At 34.6% G+C, this 25,000-nt stretch overlaps 1 protein-coding gene across 1 annotated transcript in view; it reads left to right on the forward strand.

The window, feature by feature from the left end:
• Positions 1-25,000, forward strand: part of LOC137621981 (trypsin-like) — a 95,911-nt gene that overhangs the window by 49,850 nt on the left and 21,061 nt on the right. The window lies entirely within an intron of this gene.

Here is a 25,000-nt window from a genome sequence, read left to right on the forward strand (position 1 = left end):
ACATCACATCAGAGAGAGAGAGAGAGAGAGAGAGAGAGAGAGGGGGGGGGGGGGGGTGGAAGGGGAGGACGGGGAAAATAAAACCAAGTTTAAGTGGTCGTGACTAAAGTTGATGAGAATCTGCTCGCAGAAGACAATCAAGATAAATTGTGTATTCTGATCAGATGCGTTATCTAAACTTGATATATTTTCTCTGACTTTCTAATCGGGAATTTAACAACACTTCGGCCACGATTCCTTTTTAATTGTCACAAGAATTGCTAAGGTTCCATGTTCCAACACCCGGTTTGCATGACAGAAGAAACGGGTTTATCGAAAGATTGGGTATGACAAAGAATGACAATGAAAAGGGAAATACTGAAGATAATAGATACGTGTTGCTATGTCTTAGCCTGGAAATCAAGAGGACTAAAGAAGGGAATAAAAACTGGTGGTATATGATTTGAAGCTGTCTCGTGTACTTTTAATTGCTCATATATTCATGTAATAATTATCTCATATTTTTCCCATAAAGTATGTCATTGTTATGATAAGCCAAGTTTATATTTTATACTTGTTAGTTATTCTATGCATTGATATCTCTACCCATCGACAGCTATGATTTTTTTTTTTTTTTTTTTTTTTTTGTCTTTTGCCCTCCTTACCTCAATACTTCAATACATTATAGGTGTTTAAACAACTTAATTCGTGACTTTGTTGTGGTGTTTATTAATACAATCAATGACGATACAAAGTTAAATTGTTTTTATTCATTTTCATTCCCACATTCTAATCACTTCCCGATAGTTACCTATTGTTACAAAAGAACTTGTATCTATAAACAGATAAAAATACATACATCTCTCTTGATACTGCTCACTGACGTACAAACGATGAACTTCAACTTTTCCATTCAATTAGAAGCATGAGAGACTTTAGTATGTCATCAGATATAATTACACTGTTAACAATAGTAAGGACGCTACAATTAATTAAAATATACCGTTGCTAATATAATAGTTCTAATTCAGGTCTCGAAACAAGATGTCATGAAGAAGAAATATGCAGATCGAGAGACACGTGCTCCTCAAGTACTTATTATTATTATCATCATTATTATTATTATTATTATTATTATTATTATTATTATTACTTGCTAAGCTACAATCCTAGTTGGAAAAGCAAGATGCTATAAGCCCAGAGGCCCCAATAGGGAAAATAGCCCAGTGAGGAAAGGAAACAAGGAAAAATAAAATATTTTAAGAACAGTAACACTTGAATATTTTCTATATAAACTATGAAAACTTTAACAAAACAAGAGAAAGAGAAATGAGATAGAATAGTGTGCCCAAGTGTACCCTCAAGCAAAAGAACTCTAACGCAAGACAGTGGAAGACCATGGTACAGAGACTATGGCACTACCCAAGACTAGAGAACAACGGTTTGATTTTGGAGTGTCCTTCTCCTAGAAGAGCTGCTTACCATAGCTACTGAGTCTCTTCTACCCTTACCAAGAGGAAAGTAGCCACTGGACTATTACAGTGCAGTAGTTAACCTCTTGGGTGAAGAAGAATTGTCCAAATACTATTTTTCAGAAGCTATAGATATCAAATATGTCACTGACGTAGTTGATAACAGAAAACTTAACTGTGATTAAGCTGCAAAACATTACTCAAAACATAAACGCCATCGTTGACTACGAAAAAACTTATTTACTACCTCAGGACAAAAAGCATGGGTAGGATTGAATAAAAGATTTATGCAACTCGTTAAATTTAATAACTTCCTAAAGTATCGGTAGCCCATTATTTTTATGAGGCCTTCTATGTGCATTTCTCTTCGCTTTTTACCTCATCTAATTATCCATTCCGGTCTTAGCTGTTGTGTTAACAATATAGATCTCACGCTTCGGCGACAACTTAGGTTTAACATCTTTTAATTACGAGCCTTTCCAACCCCTACTTTCTTTCTTTGTTCTTGTCTATGTTTATTAACCAAGAACGTTATGTGGCATATATAATGCTCAAAATTATTTCACGCGTCTCTTTTTTGCTACGTTTATGTGCCGTTATAAATTTAGAATAGTTGCTGGTCACGCAGGTCACGCCAAACGCATTCCAAGAAACTATTTACTACGTCTTGTTATTAAGAAGCATTAGGGTTTTATTACATCATTTTTTATGAAATATGAAATTGCATATGAAAATGTATGAGCTCGGTCAGTTCATGTAGAAACGTGATAATCTGTAAGTCAGGACCAGAAAGAAAGGTTTGTCTTGAGACACATTGTAGTATGGCAAGAAACAACTCGTTACAAAGGTATCCACATAGAATTTACTGTACTTTTCGATATTCAGTCAGAAAATATTCTGAACTGAAATTTATCTCATGGCATATTTCGCAATGAATAATTAAAAATATATATCTTATATTAAAAGTTTTTGTATTGAAGGATATAGCAGGGAATGTTTTGTCTAAATGTTTGTCCAAGAATAGTTTTTTAAAACACATGGAAAATAATATTTTCTTCTAGTAGGATACTGTGTTGCAAGGCATGTAAAAAAAATATTTGGAGAATTTGTTTGAGTGAATAACAGCATTGAAATATGCCTGGGAATCCGTAACGTTCACTAGTGTACGTATTACTTAGCAACACTTTGAGTAAACTCCCCTAAAATAGCAATAGAGACTGACCACTGAATAAAGAAGGGGGTCAGGAAGCAAGAGAAAGCTTTACAGAAAACGAAAGTCGAAGAGCAATGCTGAAGGTCTTGCAGCTGCTGTAGAGATTTGCGGTTTGCGATGGCACCTGACTTCAGACTTCTCGAACTTCAAAGGCTCGTCTTTGCGGTTCGATTTCTTCTGGCACAGATGAGAGATTTCTGTGATTAAGGAGTGTCAGTGATTCGCGTCTAATTTTTTTATTCAAAATTCATTGAGACGTGTGACCCAATACCTTTATTTAGCGATGACCTGACGAAAGCTTTAAACATAGAAGAAACTACTGGTGTTTAACCACGAATGACGCAATGGACCGTTTTTAATGAAAAGACCTTATGGAGATCAGAAATCAGGGGCAGGGAGAAAATACATGGTTTGATTGTCATCCAACAATAACCACAATACATTCCTTCCATTTATTCACACACACACACACACACATATATATATATATATATATATATATATATATATATATATATATATATATATATATATATATGTATATACATACATATATATATATGTGTATATACATATACATTATATATATATATATATATATATATATATATATATATATATATATATATATATATATATATACAGTATATATATATATATATATATATATATATATATATATACATATATATATATATAAATGCTCTTTTCCAGTACAAGTACATCCACAAAAATACATGGACTTCACCATATGGCAGTTACAAAAATCAAATAGATCACATTGCCATTAATAAAGAGAGAATGAGGATTAAGAAATCTAAAGAAGCCACAGAGATGCAGATATTAGTATTGATCACCAACTCCTCGTTGCCACACCGAAATTAAAACTGAAAGCATCCAGCAGAAAGGCAGATAGAAGTAGATAGAAGAGCAGCACAGTAAAACATTTGCAATTTAATTTAGGAATCGATTTGCCGTCTTAGAGACTTTAAGAGACGAAGAGAAGACAATTAATTAAGAACGATGTAATAATAAGAACATATGTCAGTCAGTTGGCAGTGAAGTTTTGGGACATGCAATTACAAGGAGAAAGTCATGGATATCAGATGGTACTTGGGATACTATAAAAAGGAGACAAAGACAGAAATTGATTGTTGAAAGTTTTCGATGAAGTAATGAAAATTACAAGGTAGAGCATGATAAGTATTCCAGCATTGATAGTGAGGTCAAAAGAAAAGCCAGAAATGACTGGAGAGAATATTTAGACAAGAAAGCAGATGAGGCTGGCAAAGCTATGAATTCAGGGAGTGGCTATTGTGTAAGAATCGATCATAAAATTATTAATGAAATTTCGACTGGGGCAAAGAAGAAGAAGCATATACCAATCAAAAAGAGAGACGGATCTGTAATAACAGAAAATAAAGACAACGTTAGATGGAAACTTTAGTGAGGTTACGAATAGGAGATATGAAGGGAATAATTTGATTGATATAACTGAAGCTGATGAAGACCTTGATGTGCCCATGAATGAATACAGCGTGTTTGAAGTCGAAGGTATCATCATTAAAAAACTCAAAGATGGAAAACCCCGGGAAACGATGAAATAACCGCTGTGATGATATTGGCTGAAAATGAAGTGACCCCCAGAATACTTACAAGATTATTTTGTAGACTGTGGCATGAAGAATCAAAACCTGATGAATATGAGTCAGGAGTGCTGGTGAAACCGACAAAAAAAATGAGAGAGAGAGAGAGAGAGAGAGAGAGAGAGAGAGAGAGAGAGAGAGAGAGAGAGAGAGACCTAACTGATTGCAATAATTACAGAGGCATAACACTTACGTCAGTTATTATGAAAATATATTGAGAAAGATTGATGAAATGCTGAGAGATGAACAAGCAGGATTTCGAAAAGTTAGAAGTTTTACTGACCAAATGTTCATTTTAAGACATGTTGTACAGCAATGCGTAGAAAAAAGATAAAAGAAGTTAGCGAAAGAATATCAGTAGGAAAGAAAATGAAAAGCCGGTCTCTTTGCCTGTGAAATATATATATATATATATATATATATATATATATATATATATATATATATATATATATATATATATATATATATATATATGTGTGTGTGTGTTTGTGCGCGTAATTTGTGCTTGACGAGAGTGACTCCGAAGTTTACATAAAAGAAGTTGTATAACACCACCCATGTAAAAATCCCTCTTGCAATGCAACTAAATTGGTGATAATCTTATTGTGTCCAAAAAACTAAGAAGGGGGAGATGCAATTCCTCGTAATTACAAAGCTTTATTTATACTGGACCAATTACATCAAAAACTATATCACCTTTTTTCCGTGTTCAATTCTACTAAAAGTCTAGATTCATATATATATTCCTAAAGTTTAGTTTTAATAGTGCTCATCTTTTATTCGATACAGTGAGGCACAACCTAATTTGATATCTAATCCCTCCAAGGACATAATTTGTCCAGAAGTGACATTGTAGTCCTTGAAGAAAAAAAAAATCATGATATAAAGCAATATCGTAAATTTGGGTTTCGGTGAAATACAAAATGGTTCGTAAATAACTAAAACAAATTTAACTCTATTTAAATAGTATTTGAGTATTATTAAACTAAAAAAAAATGATTTCGAATACAAGAAACCAATTTGAGAAAAAATAGAAAATTATTAATATGGTTTCAACAATAAGACAAAAATGTATTCGCCAGGCTTACATGAGAGAAAATTAATCAAAATAGAAAACTCTGCTTTCGCGAGATGTTCTGTCTAGGTAATCCTGTTATTAGCACATGCGAGAGTAGCCTCGGCAGATGACTACTCTTTGCCACAAGAGAAGGTGAAATCAAGATCTAAGTATGGGGTGAAACTACCAAAAGGGATTAAGGATGTAGACGTTGTCCAACTGTTCGTTTTAGTTACCCGTCGACAGCCATAACTATGGTTACATACAAATGAGTCGAGACCACAAAGCGGAAAAGGAAATTAATGACTTGTGTGAAAGTGAACATTACGTGGACAACTTATCGGGGCTTAGTAACAAGTCTTTGGACATTAAGTGACTGTATTTGTACCCATTACATTGCAATGAAATTCTTAGACTGTTGTGAAAAATAGAAATCCAATAGTTAATTAAAGCTATTACCATATGAAAGGAGTAAGGTTTTATACTATTCCAATAATGTTTTTCGACAATAATTCTACAATTCCGTTCAAAATCGTAATATAGCAAAACCTTGACTTACAGACGTATCATTGAAAGATTTTGTTTCAACAGGCCTTATTCCATATATATATATATATATATATATATATATATATATATATATATATATATATATATATATATATATATATATACATAAATGTACACTGTATACTCTCTCAGTTTATGACAAAATCTTTTTGAACGAGGTTGATAGCCCCATACTATTCCCATTCCTGAATGTTACCCGCCACAGAGGACTAACTCCCGAGTATCAAATTTACTTCTCAGGTAGGCAGAAGCATAAAGTGTATCAACAAAATGACCCTGGGAATCGATCCTTGACTCTTTCGTAAGGCAAATATTACAGATAGATAGATAGACAGATAGATAGACAGGAATCCACTTTTGCTTCTTGCTGTAATATGTCATTACAAACACAGAAACCAGCTACAAGTAACGGAGAATAATATCTATCATGTGCAATAATAAATTGTAGAGATTTTTACATACGGTTATCACTTTATTGTGTTGACTGTTTACACATCAGTAACAATTAAACTGAGAAATTAAGCTATATTTTCAATGCGACTTTGTTGTTACGGCGACAGACTGCGTAAAGTTACACTTGGTCAATCAACTGTGCCAATATCAAGGCACAGGCGTCCAGTTTCATGATATTGCTATAGCAGGAAAAGAAAGAGATGAAACATTAACATAAGAAACGATTATTACAATTTGAGGTTAATCATAGAATTCTCTCTCTCTCTCTCTCTCTCTCTCTCTCTCTCTCTCTCTCTCTCTCTCTCTCTCTCTCTCTCTCTCTCTCTCTCTGAATTATCATCCCAACCTCTTTGTACGTGTTTTAGCGTTGAAACGCTTTATTACTTTCCGAACTGCTACCAAATTAAAAATAAACGTTTAAATACAGATGTTTTGACATATTTCTGATACAACTTTTAGGGAATGCGTGCTTTGGCAAATAGCAAATCCTTTAGGTCTATGTAATTATTCGCTTAGAAATCCTCAACATTCTAGTTTGATGAAGTTACGAGATTTAAACATCATAAAATTATGTTTATAAATGTTTATAAATGTTCACATGCTACTTATGATTCTTTCTGATTATAAAAAGTTTATTTACCTCCCACCTGTTTATTATATTTATTAACATAAGCGGTCCATATTGTGATGTTGTCTGCTACACAAAGGTCGTTTCCTTGGTTTTTAATCTGAAAACTGTAATATAAAACAGTTCTCGTTTTTGTTTCGTCTGGACATCTGTAAACATTGTCTATTGGCCTGCCGTTTCGCTGCACCGACCACCTGTTGAATGTCTCCTCTACGTTCTTCATTGTCATTATCATTACGGTTGTTCCTTTGCATAAACGATCAAGACACACACGATACGATAAAAAAAAACTCTTTAGATTAGAGCTAATCCTTGAGATTATTAAAGATAATATTCAGGAAAGACGGACCAGCGCATGTCGAGTCGAGAATTATTTCAAGAAAGGAGACATATGTCACCAACTAGAGCAGAGCGACTTAGCAGGTTTCGTGACGCAAGTTTTTTAAATGCCGGTCATGCCGCTTCTTTCGTACCTGACGTCGTTACAAACGCCGTGATGATAACGTGAAATAGTTTTCTATTACAGAAGCCTCGAAGGTTCCTTGTCTCGAGGGAGCTGGGGGTTAACAGCTCTTCCAAATTGACCTTTATGGTGAGAAAGACACTTTGATAAATATTGCTAACTCTGAAGAACTGTCCCGAAATACAATACTCAAAAACTCGTAACGATTTGCCATGGGAGGTCAATAAAATTAAGACTTCAAGTGATGAGTCTGATTATCGTCATTCAGCTTTTCTATTTGAAGTGGTTTGTCTCTTTTTCACTAAAGTGACATCTGGCTCTATTTCCTACTATCCAAGATAAAGAATTCTGAATAACTCTTCCGCCAAGTGGCTCAATGTGTTGCATAAGCGTTGGTCTTTTAAGTGCTTTTGTTATAGTTTCAGACAACCGGGCGGTATTTGAATATCTTATCTAGCCCATAACTAAACAAAATGTAAGGGAGAAAACAAACTTTAGTACCTGAATAAAAAAAACGGTATTCTTAATCGAAATAATAAGCAGGAGGTAACCAACTAACTTGGTAGTTAATGGAAATAATCACCGTACAGATGAATTCACAAAGTAAATGAGAGTTATTTTGAACTAATTTTCCGCTATACTTATTATCCTCATAGCACCCGCTACGGGCTGCAGAATTGGAAGATCCCGTGCTAGGCCAGAAGGTCCAGGCAATCTTCAACAACTACTCTGAGCACTGTGATGAAACGGTATTTCCTCATTTACAAAGAATCACGTTTTTTATCCTGGGTGCCTGAATTGAGATAATAGTGTGTTCACGTGTAGAGAAGGAAAAATCATTTAATTTGCCCATTCTATTAACAGTTAATGAAGGAACATGATTTTGTCTGTATTTCATCTTTGAAATCTAATATTATGCAAGTCTTCTGCTAGAAGATTTTAACGTTAATGATACTTTCCCCTTAACATAAAAAAGGGAGTCCTTAACAAACTACGGCCTTCTCAGTATATACAGACACTTATCAGTAGCTTTATCATTTCAAGTTCCAAAAAGTATGGAATACATAGTAAGCTATGATTACTGATAAAGTCTAGCAAGTTACGGTTACCTTTGGAATTTTGTCAGATATACTGTGTAATTGATTGTAAATCGTGTGACGCTACAAATACTTCGTGAAGTCATCACAAGGATAATTGGATTGGATTTCCTAAAAACCGATAATCTTGTGAAAATTACTTACAATAAAAAGAAAAGGTTTACAATGCAGGGAAATACAAAGTAGGTCATCAGAGGCAAGGGAATGAAAACGAACCTTCCAAATTCAAATACGACCTGAAGAACACCAAAATTTGCGATAGCTTAGACGGTATATTAGATACATAGGAAGCTAATGGAGACAGAACGCCAAAGACAAGAGATTAGCAACAACAAATGACCACGTTATAAAAAAGGTTATTATAAAAACCACAAAACTTCTTTGCATATTATATGTGACTGAGTGACTCACGCACACACAGGCAGCAACTTGAATTACGGATGTTTCAAGGGAAAGCATCCGAGAGCTAAGCACAGTTGGAGCTCTTGGCCTTATAGCATCTTGCTTTTCCAATTAGGGTTGTAGCTTAGCTAATAATAATAATAATAATAATAATAATAATAATAATAATAATAATAATAATAATAATAATAATAATAATAATAACATTTGCTTCCGGTGAAAATCCTTTACGGACATTTTTCAAAACTAACAAATTCCCTTTAGGAAATATTTTTCTGATACTTCAATGTGATGAATTCATATGAATCCTCATTAGGAAATCTTATGAAACTTCATCAGAAATTAATACTTCGACCGTTCCCTCAGAAGTCATTTTACCCTTAATTTGGAAATTTAATTTCTCGCCTCTGTTCTGTTACAGCTCACAGCTGTGGCAGCTATCAACATCAGTGGCATACTGAGCTTCATTACTAACACTCATTATATACAAAAACTATAATAAATCAAGACCGGTTGCTGGTTCCTCTGGCATCTGTTCAGTAGCTAAGCGTGGTTACACTATGCAAGAGCCGCATTTTATTATTCTAGGTGTGATTCTTGGTTGTAAATTTACTTAGGAGACACACGTCCGGTCTGTTTCTTCTTTAATTGCACACAAAAAGTATGCACATTGAAAGTCTTTCCAAGACTTGTGGTGATATTTTATCCAGAGGAAATGCTTTAATTCTTTCATTCTACCAGACTGAGTATTGTTCTCCTGCCTGGTCTTCAGCTGCCGACTCTCATCTTAATTTGTTGGACAAAAGCTTACGGTCTATTAGATTTCTTATTCCTGATCTGGATACTATTCTGTGCCATCGTCGGTCAGTTAGTTCTTTGTACATATTACATAAGATTTTCTTTTCATAATTCTGAACAATAAGATTTTTTATATATAATTCTCACCATCCTTTACGTATGCAGTTAACTCTAACAGTCTAGCCTTCTCCATCACAAGGCTGACTACCACACAGTATTCTAGAAGTTTTATTCCAATAGTGACAAGATTGTGGAATGATCTAGGATTCTTAATTTTCCGGTTGAATCGGTGAAACATCAGAAGCACAAACTCGTTGCAAGTGCTTTTCTGTTGAATAGGTTGACATAAGTCTCATTTCATAATCTATATATGACTGATCTGTTTTAACGTTGTTAATTATATCGTATATTCTATATTTTTATCATTTCTCATTTATAATTTATTCGTTACTTTTCTATTTCATATTCCCACTCGACAGCTTTCCCTGTTGGAACCCTTGAACTTGTAGAAACCTGCTTTCCCAACAAGGAATGTAGCTCTGCTAATAACAATAACAATATTTAACAAATAATAATAATAATAATAATAATAATAATAATAATAATAATAATAATAATAATAATAATAATAATAATAATAATAATAATAATAATAATAAAGAATGATAATAATCGGCATACGATAATATCATCCATGTTTTGTTTACTGATGCTTGAAGGTCTCTCTCTCTCTCTCTCTCTCTCTCTCTCTCTCTCTCTCTCTCTCTCTCTCTCTCTCTCTCATTTAAAATTAGCATCGTTCCTATTACTCCTCTTCATCATCTTATTATATAAAAATAAATTTTCTTTTCGGAAAAAATTACAAAGCCTGGTGACGATTTCCAGGGATTAGATTAGTAGAACCTTATTGTCCATATCAAACGTAGCTGTATAAAGTGAGTAGATAATAAACAGCTACTTCAAATTAAATATCCACGTAATTAAGAGTTTGGAATGTATCTCAGTCAGTATAAAGGCTGCTTTTCATTTCTCTCTATTTGCAAGTTTTGATGCAATCTGTTCCCCGTCTAACCAGCCTTTTGCCGTCTTCGATCAGAACTGGGCAGGATATGATCGTTAGATTTTTCGCCTCATCGTTTTCTGCTTATAATGATAAAAATACAATTATTCCTGTCCTGTCTACTCCTCAATATTTCCCCTATATAATAAAGAGTAAGTGTCTGGCGCTATATATATATATATATATATATATATATATATATATATATATATATATATATATATGTATATATATACATATAATATGTGTATATATACATATATATGTGTATATATATATATATATATATATATATATATATATATATATATATATATATATATATGTGTGTGTGTGTCTCCCAACACGCTCATGGGGAGAGAGAGTAGTCATACCCTAGTGAGAGGGCTGTATATGGATTTAAGAGGAGGGAGTGTGAAAGGTGGAATCTGTATGCGTCCATATCTGTCTAAATATTTAGACGTAATTTTTGACGGCTCGGGTATACTAGTTGAAACATAGTAACCAAAACGCAGCTTTAATCTATTATCGAGAAATGACACGCGACACGTAAATTAGATAATGAACGAAGAAAGGAGTTACAAATGAATGAGTGTGCAATACTGAAGTTTATGTACGTAAGGAAAACAATGAAAACAGCACTAATGGTATAACATAGCAGTAAGGAAGGGATTATAAGTTGAGTAAATCGAAACCACATTGTCCTCAAAAAGTAAACACTAGAACTTGCTCCGTTTTTCTATTATTCCTAACTCCTAAAAACTTTCTTATTCTAAATGGCTAAACCTCCTTATTGTAAGAAAATCCTTATTTTTCTTATCCCGCCCCTTCTATTCCTTGTACCTTCAGAGTCTAGATACGGGAAGATCATTAGCTTACCAACCCAAGGCTTCATCCAGGTGTTTATCTACTAGTTATCTCAAACACTTAACAACACTGTTCTTTTAAGCTTTTGTTATGCTTCGTCTCTTCATCATCAAACTTATTCATATCCTCAATCTTTACTTTATTTCCAGTCACTAATATTGTAGGAATGAAATGGGAAACTGGCCCGTCAGCAAGGGCACAATTTGAGGATGTGTTGAGATCTTGAAACCCCCAAAACTCGGGGAAAAGACATTGGGATAAGATAAAGATGACTGAATTCATGCTGAAGGAGAAAACCAAGTTTGAAGATGATATCCGAAATGTAACCAATGTGTTCCATATCTTTTAAAATCTGTGACATTAATCCTGACTTGAAGCAACTTTCTAAATCTGAAAACTGCAATGAATGTAAGAAAATCAGATAGGGAAAGGAATGAACGAGTGTGATCTAGGCTTCGATCCAAATTTATCTGTGCTGATATTGATATGGCATTTCTGAACAGAGCATAATGAATGCTAGGAGGTTTGACAGAAAAAATACACACTTTTTGGACTCAAGGATGGATGAACTTTGAACTGGATTAGATTTATGAATTTCGTCAAAAGGTTCGGCAACTGGGGGAAAACCTCGCATTTGCAGTATGAATTAACAGTTAAGAGACCTTTCAGTTATGCCAGCAATGCATGCTCGAGATAAATGAAGACACTACCGAGTGAAACTCGTTTAACCTGCTGTTACAAAAAATTTGTTTAACCTAAAGCCGAAACAACAAAAAATTCTAACGCATCATTAAGGCTGCCAACAAAGTCATTAGGGAAAATACATTTCTGGACAGAGAGGGTAATCATTGCAAGGCACCAAAAATATTTATAGAACTTCAAGATGATAACACTTATGACAATCAATATTGCACAAAGAAATTAGCAGGTTTTAATAACACATCTTATAAAAATTACTGCCACGTACATTAAATGTTCCTTGGGGCTATTAAGAATGTTACTACAGTTCGGGGAGACACCAGCAAACAAACAATCACAGTGAATAAACAATCACAGCAAACAAACTATCAAGCAATGACCGTTGAGCCACCACACCCCAAATTAAGTCTGGTCATTACAACCATCCGTCACTTTAGACAAGATACAATTTTATCTCGACAGCTGGTCTCAACGATTCCTTTTACCTTCATCTATACACAGATGGTCATATATATATATATATATATATATATATATATATATATATATATATATATATATACATATATATATATATATACATATATATATATATTTATATATATATATATATATATATATATATATATAGATGTGTATGTGTGTGAAGCGAGTTGTTTGGAAGTTGTAAAGTACCGTAACGCAACTCGTATTATAACATTATGGGGTTATAAATGTTATCACCTGCAGAGAATTTTTGTTCTGTAGTAACAGACTGTTCTGTGTATATTGTAATCACCAGTACTATCAAAATTTAGTCCCAGGCTGAATGACTTAACTATTATGAAGACCCCTACCCCTCCAATGTGACGTCTGAAATCCAGTCTCTAAAAATGAGAGTATTTATTTATAGTTAGAGGAGTTAGGTTATTGTTTTCTGTATTTTTTCTATATTTGCTACACTACTCCACTTCTCTAATGTCACCCGTTTTGTACATTTCAATGACATGACGTAAATATGTCCCTCTAACAAATAAAAATCAAGTGTTCGAAAAATTATGACTTTCGTCTTTTTTTGCTCTCATCTTGAATTATCAACAGGATTTTACTGTTGGATCAATATATATCTTAAAATAGACAAGACAGCGTAATTATTCCGTTAGAGCACGCTGGTTCGCATAAATATTTCAAATAAAAGGTATGTCAATCGTATGCTTTGCTTTTAGCTTCGGAGTTTGTTAAAATATCTCATTACTGAAAAGGTATTACATTCCTCTCCGCTATCTATCTACATTCAGTAAATGTGTTTCTATTCATTGCAAAAATGCACTAATGAACCGTGTTATTCTATACAGTACATGTCGAGAAAGATTTTGTAATCCATCAAAGCCTCTTCGCATGTGTCAAATGGAGTTGAATTGGGAATTCAGTTTTATAGTATCATCCCAAGAGAAGAGATACGAGGTTATATGATAAAATGACAGCACAAACCTTTGTTAATTATCTTGCGAAAGGTTCCAGTTCCACTGGTAATCAAAATTTTTAGATGACCTTTCTAAAAAGAAGGAGTCTGTGCCCACAAACGACAAAAGTAAATCTAAAATCAAGGCCTTTAGATATAACCATAGACCTTGTCTAAAATAACTAGGGATTCAATTTATGTCGTAATATCTAAAATTCATAATATGACTATCAAGAGAATAAGGGATTTTTTGCAATTTTTTTCAAACACGAAGAATAAAGAGATAAGCAGTCCCCATTAAAGCAATTTATTTCATACAATGACTCTTGAAAAGCGGAACAAGGAGGGAAATTTACCAAAAGGTAACTACATTTTTTTTTAGCTTTTTTGTTGTTGAATGAGAAAATATGCCTTCTCTTACAAGGCAAAGGAAAGAAAAAACAATTTAGGATTTTGTTATGCATGACCAGATGCTACCAAAGTTTAGACTCACTATTCATGTACTGATGAATATGGATAAAGTACTATATTGCCAGTTTTTTGGAGGCTAAAGATATTATCTGAAGAAGATAATATAGACACATTAATAAAATTTTAGAAAAATTTCCCTTAGTCATTTCTGTATTTCGAGTTCTGTAAAAAAAAAAAAAATAAAAAAAGATAAAAAAAAAAAACCTTAAACCTGGAATTACTACTTTTTGTGATAGATAAATGTAAGCAAGCATAGATAAATATTTCCATTACTCGAGCATTCGTAACTAAACGGTTCAGGTTTGCATGGGGCTGTATCTGCAACAAACATTAACGTATTCTCCCAACTCCCGGTAGCTGTGGTTTCTTACCATGAGCACATTGGCGGCCATAGAACCAACGCGGAAGTCTCATCAGTGAAAACTAGGACGCCAAGGAAATGCGCGGAAACTGAAGAGAGCGAGAGCTAAGAACACAACCCCCCCCCCCCCCCCTTTCCAACCAGTTAAACGTGAAACTCCTTTTAAATAAATCTTGAAAATTTTATACATTTTCCTTCGTCTACAATCTCTACATTAATGTGGTCGTGATACGTTTCGATGGGTATTATACATTTTTCTTTCCCTATACTACGAAAGCAAGAAACTTAATTTGAAGAGCTTAATTACAAAGGACAAATATAAATCACTGTATGAATATTTATCAAAGAAAGATTAGCAAAGAAGTTTTAAGCTTTAAGTTTCATTGACTTCCTATGCCTATGTTCTTAAATTGATGAACATCGAATGGCCGCAAGAATTATCATTTGTGATGAAATGTATATAACTTACTTTCGAGATACAGTTGGACACAAGAATTCATGGCACACCTCGCTCTGAGGAAGTGCACGATGTCAGGCCCTTAATACACTGAGTATAGCCCGGCCCCAGCCCACTGCCTCTACCATCTCTCCCCTACTCTATCTGTTTGGTTAATCGGCGCACCGGGAATTTGTGTGTCCAAATGTACAGTTGGCTTCATTAATTCTGGTACACTTCATGGGAAGATATGAAGACGTCAGTGTACCGGAATTAATGAAGCCAACTTTACCTTCGTGTAGTACTCGGAATCTTATTTTTTATTTTTTTATTCGAGTCAGAATTTTATACTTTTGGAAAATATTGCCATATTAGTTTGAGTATCTTTATCCATTATTTAATTCTTACATTGAAACACTAAAGTCTCTCTCTCTCTCTCTCTCTCTCTCTCTCTCTCTCTCTCTCTCTCTCTCTCTCAAGGGTATATAAACAGAACATGTGAAAAATAAAAGGCAACGGGACAGAGATTTAATAACAGGATGAATGATTCCGTATGTAGGCGTCTTGTATCCATCAGTTCAGCTTGACTGGAAAGTGACAAGGGGTTACAAGAGAAACGGTTGAGGGTAGAAATTGTAGGAGTAACGTTGTCGTCTTGGCAGACTCATGACAAAGCAGCTACAACAAGCTTGTTATTTCCATTCACACAACATACGTTGAGTAATGGCCCTTGCTGACATAACTACAGTCTAATTCCAGCTAAGTATCAGCCTAATAGGGGGTTAAAATAGAGTTGTTAAACCATGTAAAACTAGTTTGAATGATGAGGTTTGATTTAATCCTTCGATGCATTTATTGGAACCAAGTTCTCTTGCTAATGGGATGCATTGCAGATGTTCGTATGTCTCTGCATTTGAAAATTATGTTCTATCATTTGTATTACATATTGAAAGCTACCCAATATATAGTTTATATATACTGATTTTTATTCATTTAAAGAGTGCCTGCTGTCATTAGTCAGTGGAATAGTTCTAGAATCTAGAGGATAGAAGAATTTCTTAGCGTTATCCAAAGACTATTGCGTTAATATGGGTGAATTTCATCTTAATTTTGATCTTAGATAAGCTATCGCTTTAGTAGCGCAGTAGTTAATAATGGCCAGTAACGACTCCTCTGAGTTGCAGAGGGAACAGCCCTTGCCAAGTCAGAATAAAATTCATTGTACATTTTCAGGGATTTGAAAGTCTCTTTTAATACTTCCGTTTTGGAGTCATAAATTGTAATTCAAGTTTTACCATATAATATAATATATAGATAGTCACGTTCTGAAATGGTAATTTGCCATTTAGTTTGTCTTTTTTTTTCCTGGCCATGATACACGACTAATTGCGGAACTAATGTAAGAGCTTGATCTTACGTTTTAAAACTTGAACCCTGAAGAGTAGTCCGATTTTCAGATATTTCTCTTAACCTTATTTGATTAAACTTAATAGCCATAAGATGGTGTTCTTTGAATGCTTGGTCCCGAATTCTTACTTCTTTACCTTCTACTTCTCCTTAGTTATTATTATTATTATTATTATTATTATTATTATTATCTTTTTTTTTACTAGCCAAGCTACAACCCTAGTTGGAAAAGTAAGATGCTATAAGCCCAAGGGCTCCAATAGGGAAAAATAGCCCAGTGAGGAAAGGAAATAAGGAAATAAATAAATGATGAGAAAACTATAAATCCTTCTAAAAACAGTAACAACGTCAAAATAGATATGTCATATATAAACTATTAACAACGTCAAAAACAGATATGTCATATATAAACTATAAAAAGACTCATGTCATCCTAGTCAACATTTGCTCCAACTTTGAACTTTTTTAAGTTCTACTGATTCAACTACCCGATTAGGAAAATCATTCCACAACTTGGTAACGGCTGGAATAAAACTTCTAGATTACTGTGTAGTATTGAGCCTCATGATGGAGAAGGCCTGGCTATTAGATTTAACTGCCTGCCTGGTATTACGAACAGGATAGAATTGTCCAGGGAGATCTGAATGTAAAGGATGGTCAGAGTTATGAAAAATCTTATGCAACATGCATAATGAACTAAATTAACGACGGTGCCAAAGATTAATATCTAGATCAGGAATAAGAAATTTAATAGACCGTAAGTTTCTGTCCAACAAATTAAGATGAGAATCAGCAGCTGAACACCAGACAGGAGAACAATACACAAAACAAGGTAGAATGAAAGAATTAAAACACTTCTTCAGAATAGATTGATCACCGAAAATCTTGTAAGACTTTCTCAATAAACCAATTTTTTGTGCAATTGAAGAAGACACAGACCTAATGTGTTTCTCAAAAGTAAATTTGCTGTCGAGAATCAGACCTAAAATTTTAAAAGTCATACAAATTAAAAGAAACATTATCAATACTGAGATCCGGATGTTGAGGAGCCACCGTCCTTGACCTACTTACAATCATACTTTGAGTTTTGTTAGGATTTAACTTCATACCCCATAATTTGCACCATGCACTAATTTTAGCTAAATCTCTATTAAGGGATTCACCAACTCTAGACCTACATTCAGAGGACGGAATTGATGCAAAGAGAGTAGCATCATCTGCATATGCAACAAGCTTGTTGTCTAGGCCAAACCACATGTCATGTGTATATAGTATGGAAAGTAATGGGCCAAGAACACTACACTGTGTAACACCGAATATCACATTCCTATACTCACTATGGTGCCCATCAACAACAACTCTTTGAGATCTATTACTTAAAAAATCAATAATAATGCTAAGAAACGACCCACCCACTCCCAACAGTTTGAGTTGGAAAACAAGGGTCTCATGATTAACACGGTCAAAGGCAGCACTAAAATCAAGGCCAATCATACGAACTTCCTGATCACAATCAAGGGATTTCTGTACAGCATTGGAGATTGTAAGAAGGACATCACATGCTCCAAGGCCTTTACAAAAACCAAATTGCAAACTAGGGAATAGATGATTACCTTCAGCAAACCTATTATGACGTTTTGCCAAAGGATGTCCAAAAATTTTAGATAATATGGGAGTTGTGGAAATTGGGTGGCAATCAGTGGGACTTGAGCTACCACAAACACATTTACATAGAAGAGTAACATTACCAATTCTCCAACAAGTGCTAAAAGCTCCTCTTCTTGCTAACTTGCGTAAAATAACAGATAACTTTGGAGCTAAGAAATCTGCTGTCTTTATAAAAAACAAAGGAAAAAAACCATTTGGGTTTACATCTCCATAAGCATCAAGGTCCGTCAATAGAGCTTTAATTTCACGAGATCGAAAAGCTAAACTAGTTAGTTTAGCCTCGGGATAACAGGAATGAGGAAGTTCAAGTTTTTCATTGCTCTGTTTACTGTCAAAAACATCAGCCAAAAGGGTTGCCTTTTCCTTTGGACAGTGAGTGACTGAACCATCTGGTTTAAGTAAAGGAGGAACTGTTGCATCTACACCAAAGAGTGCAGATTTAAGGGTAGACCACCATTTATGTTCCTAAGTTGTACCAGAAAGAGTTTCTTTTATGGTTAAATTGTATTCCTTTTCAGATGAGGCATAAACTCTCTGAGCAAAAGCTCGAAGCTGAGTATAGCTATTCCAGGTCAAATCTGATCTGTTAGCCTTCCAAAGATGATAGGCCTCCTGCTTTTCCAAATAAGAAAGTCTACAATCGTCATTGAACCACGGTTTGCCCTTCATTCGGTATCTTAGCACACAAGAAGGGATACGCCTATCAATTATGTTGACTAGATTCACATTCAAAGGGACAACAGGATCTACACTACTATATAATTGTGACCAATTCAAGCACAAAAGATCATGCAAAATCCCATTCCAGTCTGCTTGGGATTTCATATAAATTTTACAAGAGTATGATACATCAGGGACAGGCTGCTCAGTCTTCACTACTAATGAAATCAAGGCATGATCAGATGCCCCAACTGGAGAACCAACCTTACTAGTTTAACGCCAGGGGAGTCAGTGTATACAAGGTCCAAGCAATTACCAGACCTGCGAGTAGCTTCATTTATGATTTGCTCACAGCCTGATTCAGAGGCTAAGTCTAAAGCTCTTAAGCCATGGCGATCGGTAGATAGAACTTAAGCACTCCCTATGGTGAGCATTAAAATCACCAACAAAGACAAAAGAAGCCCTTCTATCATCTTCTTGTATCTTAGCCATAATGGTAAGAAGACAATCGAAGATAGAATCATCCATGTCTGGATTCTCGTAGATCGAACACAAATAAAAGTTGTTATGCCTGCCACAAACTTTTATGACCTGAATCTCATGACATCCACATTGATAGCAGGACTTATATGAGAAGCAGGGTACTCAGTCCTAATATATACCGCTATTCCCCTGGCCCTAGGGATGGCATCACGTTTCAACATTATTGTCTTCTTAAAACCAGTTATAAGGAGCTCAGAGGAGTGCCTCATATTAGAAACCAAAGTTTCTGAGCACAAAAGAATATCATACTGTCTAGACGCAATTGTAATGTTTTGGATATTTGCACGAAGACCACGAATATTGCAATACAGAAGACGACATTGACGAAATCTAGGACGTACTGGTCCCGGATTTCGCTCAATGTCTCCAGACAGCATAAGAATCAATAGAAATAAAAGAGACACATCATACTTAAAAACTAAATCAACAAGAATTATAACAAAAACAATATGTACTGATTTATAAATAAAGTGATTGATGAAACGCATAGACTACGGTAAAAAGTTAGAAAAACTGGTCAACATGGAGGCGCCGATACACCATGCAAGGCTAAATACCCTCCAGGATAGCCACTTCAACTGAAGGGAGGGCAGTAAGGATGTTTTTGAGAAGAAAAAGAATCAGAAAAGGAAAAGACGACCTCTTGATAAACCACCAGGCATCCATGGCCCTTCTATTAAGCCTGCCTAACACACCATTTCAAAAAAAATAAGAGGAAGAAAAAAATAATAAGATAGAAAAGTGTGCCCGAGTGTACCCTCAAGCAAGAGAACTCTAACCCAAGACAGTGGAAAACCAAGGTACAGAGGCTATGGCACTACCCAAGACTAGAGACCAATGGTTTAATTTTGGAGTGTCCTAGAAGAGCTGCTCATCATAGCTAAAGAGTCTCTTCTACCCTTACCAAGGGGAAAGTACACTGAACAATTGCAGTACAGTAATTAACCCTTTGAGTGAAGAAGTGTTTAGTATCTCATTGTTGTCAGGAGTATGAGAAAAGACGAGAATATGTAAAGAATAGGCCAGACTATTCTGTGTATGTGTAGGCAAAGAAAAAATAAGCCGTAACCAGAGAGAGGGATCCAATGCATTACTGTCTGGCCAATCAAAGGATCCAATGACTTTCTAGTGGTAGTATCTCAACGGGAGGCTGGTGCCCTGGCCAACCTACCACCTACAAAGGAACTAATGACAAGGAACTAATAAGAAACTAATGAGAAACTAGGATTTTTATTTGTCATATGTTCTCATTTTTATATTTATTAATACAACAGTAGCTCTCTCTCTCTCTCTCTCTCTCTCTCTCTCTCTCTCTCTCTCTCTCTCTCTCTCTCTCTCTCTCTCTCTCTCTCTCTCTCTCGCAGATCCCAATGCTTGGATAAGAAGTTCGTAAAAAATTCATACTAAATGCCGTGCATTTAGGGTATCTGGCATATTTGTAGAAATGATATGATGGAATGAAAGAAAAGTTACCATATTTGTAGACTACACTGGGGATAGGATTACTTCCTCCACAGATGTAATCATTCTTCTTGATATCACAATTCTTCATTTTGGAGGAAGCTGAAAAGTTTATAGTGTGATGCTTTCTACGAGTCTCTAGTGCCAAACCATAACAAAGCCCTTTGAGATGTCCACTCACATGATATACTCGTACCGCCTCTTATTCAGTTCTTCTAGTTTCAAAAATTAGTCGTGTACTTTGCGTACGACCTTGGCGGAGATCATATAGGTCTTTATCCAGGTGTCCATGATCTTTAGTGGTCTACCTAATCATCCATTTATTATCTCGAAAATATTTCAAATATTTTTGGAAAGGTGACTAGCTTCCTCTCAGGTGGAGTTTTGGAGTATTTATCTGGCTTTGATAACAGAATCCATTTTCCTTTCTTAAAGATTTTAGATGGTTCATCTTGGAAATGGCTAGCTGTATGTACTGATTATGTCCTTCTCTTGTACTGTTTTTGAGAAATTATACTGTATTTTGGATGGTGTAAAGTTCTATTTCTCGTAGTATGTATCTGTCTCTGTTGAACCTTCTCAGCCGGTAGTCGTTTTCCGCTTGGTTTTCTAATATGTAATCCGTCACTTGCCAATGTACATCTACAGTAGATTAGTTATTAATCCATTCATCCGCTATCCCGAATTACAGGGGACACGTTCTTATTGTGATAGATTATTTTTCTCATCAATGTAGATCCTTAATAAACCATCCCAGAATGCGATCTCTGCATCTATTATTAATATTTGCGGTTTTGTATTTCTGTCTAGTTTGCTACACTTATCTACGGTTTCGTCGCAAATATTTTAATGAGTATGGATGTATTAATGATATTGTTATACATACCATGTGCCTTTAGTTCTTCCGTCTTCTAATCGTTGAGGGAATTGACATGACATCATCACTAACTAGTGACGTGCTTACGTCGTTCTAAGGGAGCCTAATGTAGTCTTTTTTTTTTTTATTGTGCATCGTTATCGATGTCTTGCAAGAATATTATCAAACTTCCTTTCAGAGGCTACCTTGTTAATGTTGCGCTTCTTAACTATTAGTTAATATGAAATCCAAAACTGTGTGATGATTAAATAATCATCGTAGAGGTTTGTATGTCGTCATTATGTTTATTAATTTTCCTTTTTCTTAACTAAAGGGGATCCATCCGGATAGACATTACCTAACGTTTGAAAGTTCTACTTAGTTAATTTTTTCATTGATCTTGTTATGAGCATAAGCTAGTTTTGATTATTTTGTTTATATCACGAAGCCGGTCAACACTTGCAGGAATAATCCTCCAAGGTTCAGCACTGTCGGCTATAGATTCAAGCGTTCAACTTTATCTGTTAGTTCATACCTAAGATGGAATAAGATATTCCATCTTGTTCATACCTTTGTTCAGTCGATTGGTCACTGGTCCTTGATATTTACTTTCGCCAATTTCGTTGCGAAGATTGTGTTTTGAGAGGCTTCGTGTATTCATTTCTTTGTATGTCTGATTCGCATGACAAAAAAAAAAAAAAATATTTGACCGAGTCTCATGAAATTTAGTGGGATGATTAGCTATGATCCAAGGACGATTTGATTGGATTTTGGGAGTGATTAGGTCAAAATTCAAGCCCAAAGTCACGAAAAGGTAAAAACGTCTTTTTGCTATATCGTTGCCAATTTTTATCGGATTTGTATAAAAATAGTGCTAAAAGGTGCATAATTCAATTGCCGATCTTGTGATATACAATATGATATAGGCGAAGTTATGCGTTCTACCGAGTACCCGTTCTAGTTGAATTCTGTTATCGAGCCACCTAAGATGTTTGAGTTTGGTATTTTTCCTTTTACAATGACAAACATTCATCTACATCATTCGCTTATAGTGTTTTTGCGTTGCTCTATTTATCAAGTTCTTTGCATATATCGGGAAAGTTAGTGGGGTTAATGTCGTGACCAGTATATTTTAGAGAGTGGTTTTACTTCATACATCATATACCACAACACTCTCTTGTGCTTAATAACGGAATTAGAAAGTATTGTTATAAATATACACTTAAATCTATGTTTTGAGCGTAAATACTTTTTTTTTTAATATTTCCATAAATGATGCTACTTCAAAATTATAACTACCAAAAATTCAACATCGTCATAATCATCTTGTGGAATTTCAATGGGGAATGTTAATGCTCAAATAAGGATCACTTAATGCAACAGATGTTATAGAGTAAGTAATTAGATCTTGTCAATGGAAACATTTATGAGAGAGAGAGAGAGAGAGAGAGAGAGAGAGAGAGAGAGAGAGAGAGAGAGAGAGAGAGAGAGAGAGCAAAACTCTCATCTTTTTCAACAGTTGTGAGCGAAATTAGAATAGTGGAAACTCACAAAATTTAGCCTCCAGCGCAAAACGATGATTTCCGTCGACCATCTGCGGCATAATTTTAGGTCTTTGGCAGAATTGGAGCTAATCAGAAGGAAAATAGAGACGAAGTGCACAAGCATATCTTAAAGAGACATCAGATAAATTACTTAATGAAATACAATAATATATATAAATATATATATATATATATATATATATATATACACACACATATATATATATATATATATATATATATATATATATACATATATACATATATATGTGTGTATCAACAACAACAACCACGAACTCAACCGTTTCTAGCCCACTGCAGTTTTCACCATCACGCTGGACAGTGCGGATTGGTGATGATGGGAGACCTAGTATGGGTGGCCCTGACTACCTGACGATGATGGGAGACCTAGTATGGGTGGCCCTGACTACCTGACTAGTACAGCTTTGCGGATCATGGCGATACACTAACTCTTTCACCATGTTAAGGTATCCTCACTCACAAAGGAACATATTATATTTATATATATATATATATATATATATATATATACTGTATATATATATATATATATATATATATATATATATATATATATATACTGTATATATATATATATATATATATATATATATATATATATATATACTGTATATATATATATACTGTATATATATATATATATATATATATATATATATATATATACTGTATATATATATATATATATACTGTATATATATATATATATATATATATATATATATATACTGTATATATATATATATATATATATATATATATACATATATATATATAAATAAATAAAAATGGAGATTAATATTATGTCATAACAACTTTGATGAGGTGGCAACACCTTCCTTTTCTTCTTCCTCACCGTTATCCCTACATTAAGGGGCTGGTTGCCTGATACATCCTCTCCAATACCTTCTATCAAAGGCATCCTCTTCCACCAAACCTCTCCTCTCCATATCATCCTTCATCTTATCTCGCCATCTAATTCTCTGCCTCCCTCTTGATCTTCTCCTAACAGATTCCTTCCAAGCCCTCTTCACTTCCTCCCCACCATCTATCTGCAACACGTATCTACACCATCTCATTTGTGACACTCTTATCACCTCTGTAATCTTTTCTACCCCTACCATTCTTCTCATTTCATAATTTTTCAATCTTTCAAGATATGATATCCCCCTAATCTACATCAGCATTCTCATCTCTGTTCTCTTCAGCTTCGTTTCCTCTTTTCGTCTTAAAGCCCAGGTTTCTGATCCATACATTATCACTAGTCTTATTACTGTGCTATAGATCATGATTTTTACCTTGATTGGCATTTTCTTATCGCATACCACTCCTGCTACTTCCCCGCACTTCCCAAAGGCTGCTTTTATCCTATTCGCAACTTCAGCCTCACATCCTCCCCCTGATTTATAGCAGATCCCAGTATCTAAACTGTTCCACCTATTTTCTAACTGCTCCTCGACTTTCATGTATGGCTATCCTGTCCCTAACTTCCTTACCGCTCACCATAGCTTCACTCTTATCAACATTTACCTTCAATCCACTCCTTTCCAATGTCCCTTGCCACTCTACAAACCTTCTCTGCAATTCTTCCTAATTTTCAGCAGTAATTACCAAATCATCTGCAAATAGCAACTCCAACAACTTTTCATTTCTGATACCTTCACTCAACACATCCAACACCAACACAGATAACAACGGGTTTA

This window comes from Palaemon carinicauda, chromosome 2 (assembly GCF_036898095.1).
Source record: "Palaemon carinicauda isolate YSFRI2023 chromosome 2, ASM3689809v2, whole genome shotgun sequence".
In the NCBI taxonomy this organism is placed as follows: domain Eukaryota; kingdom Metazoa; phylum Arthropoda; class Malacostraca; order Decapoda; family Palaemonidae; genus Palaemon; species Palaemon carinicauda.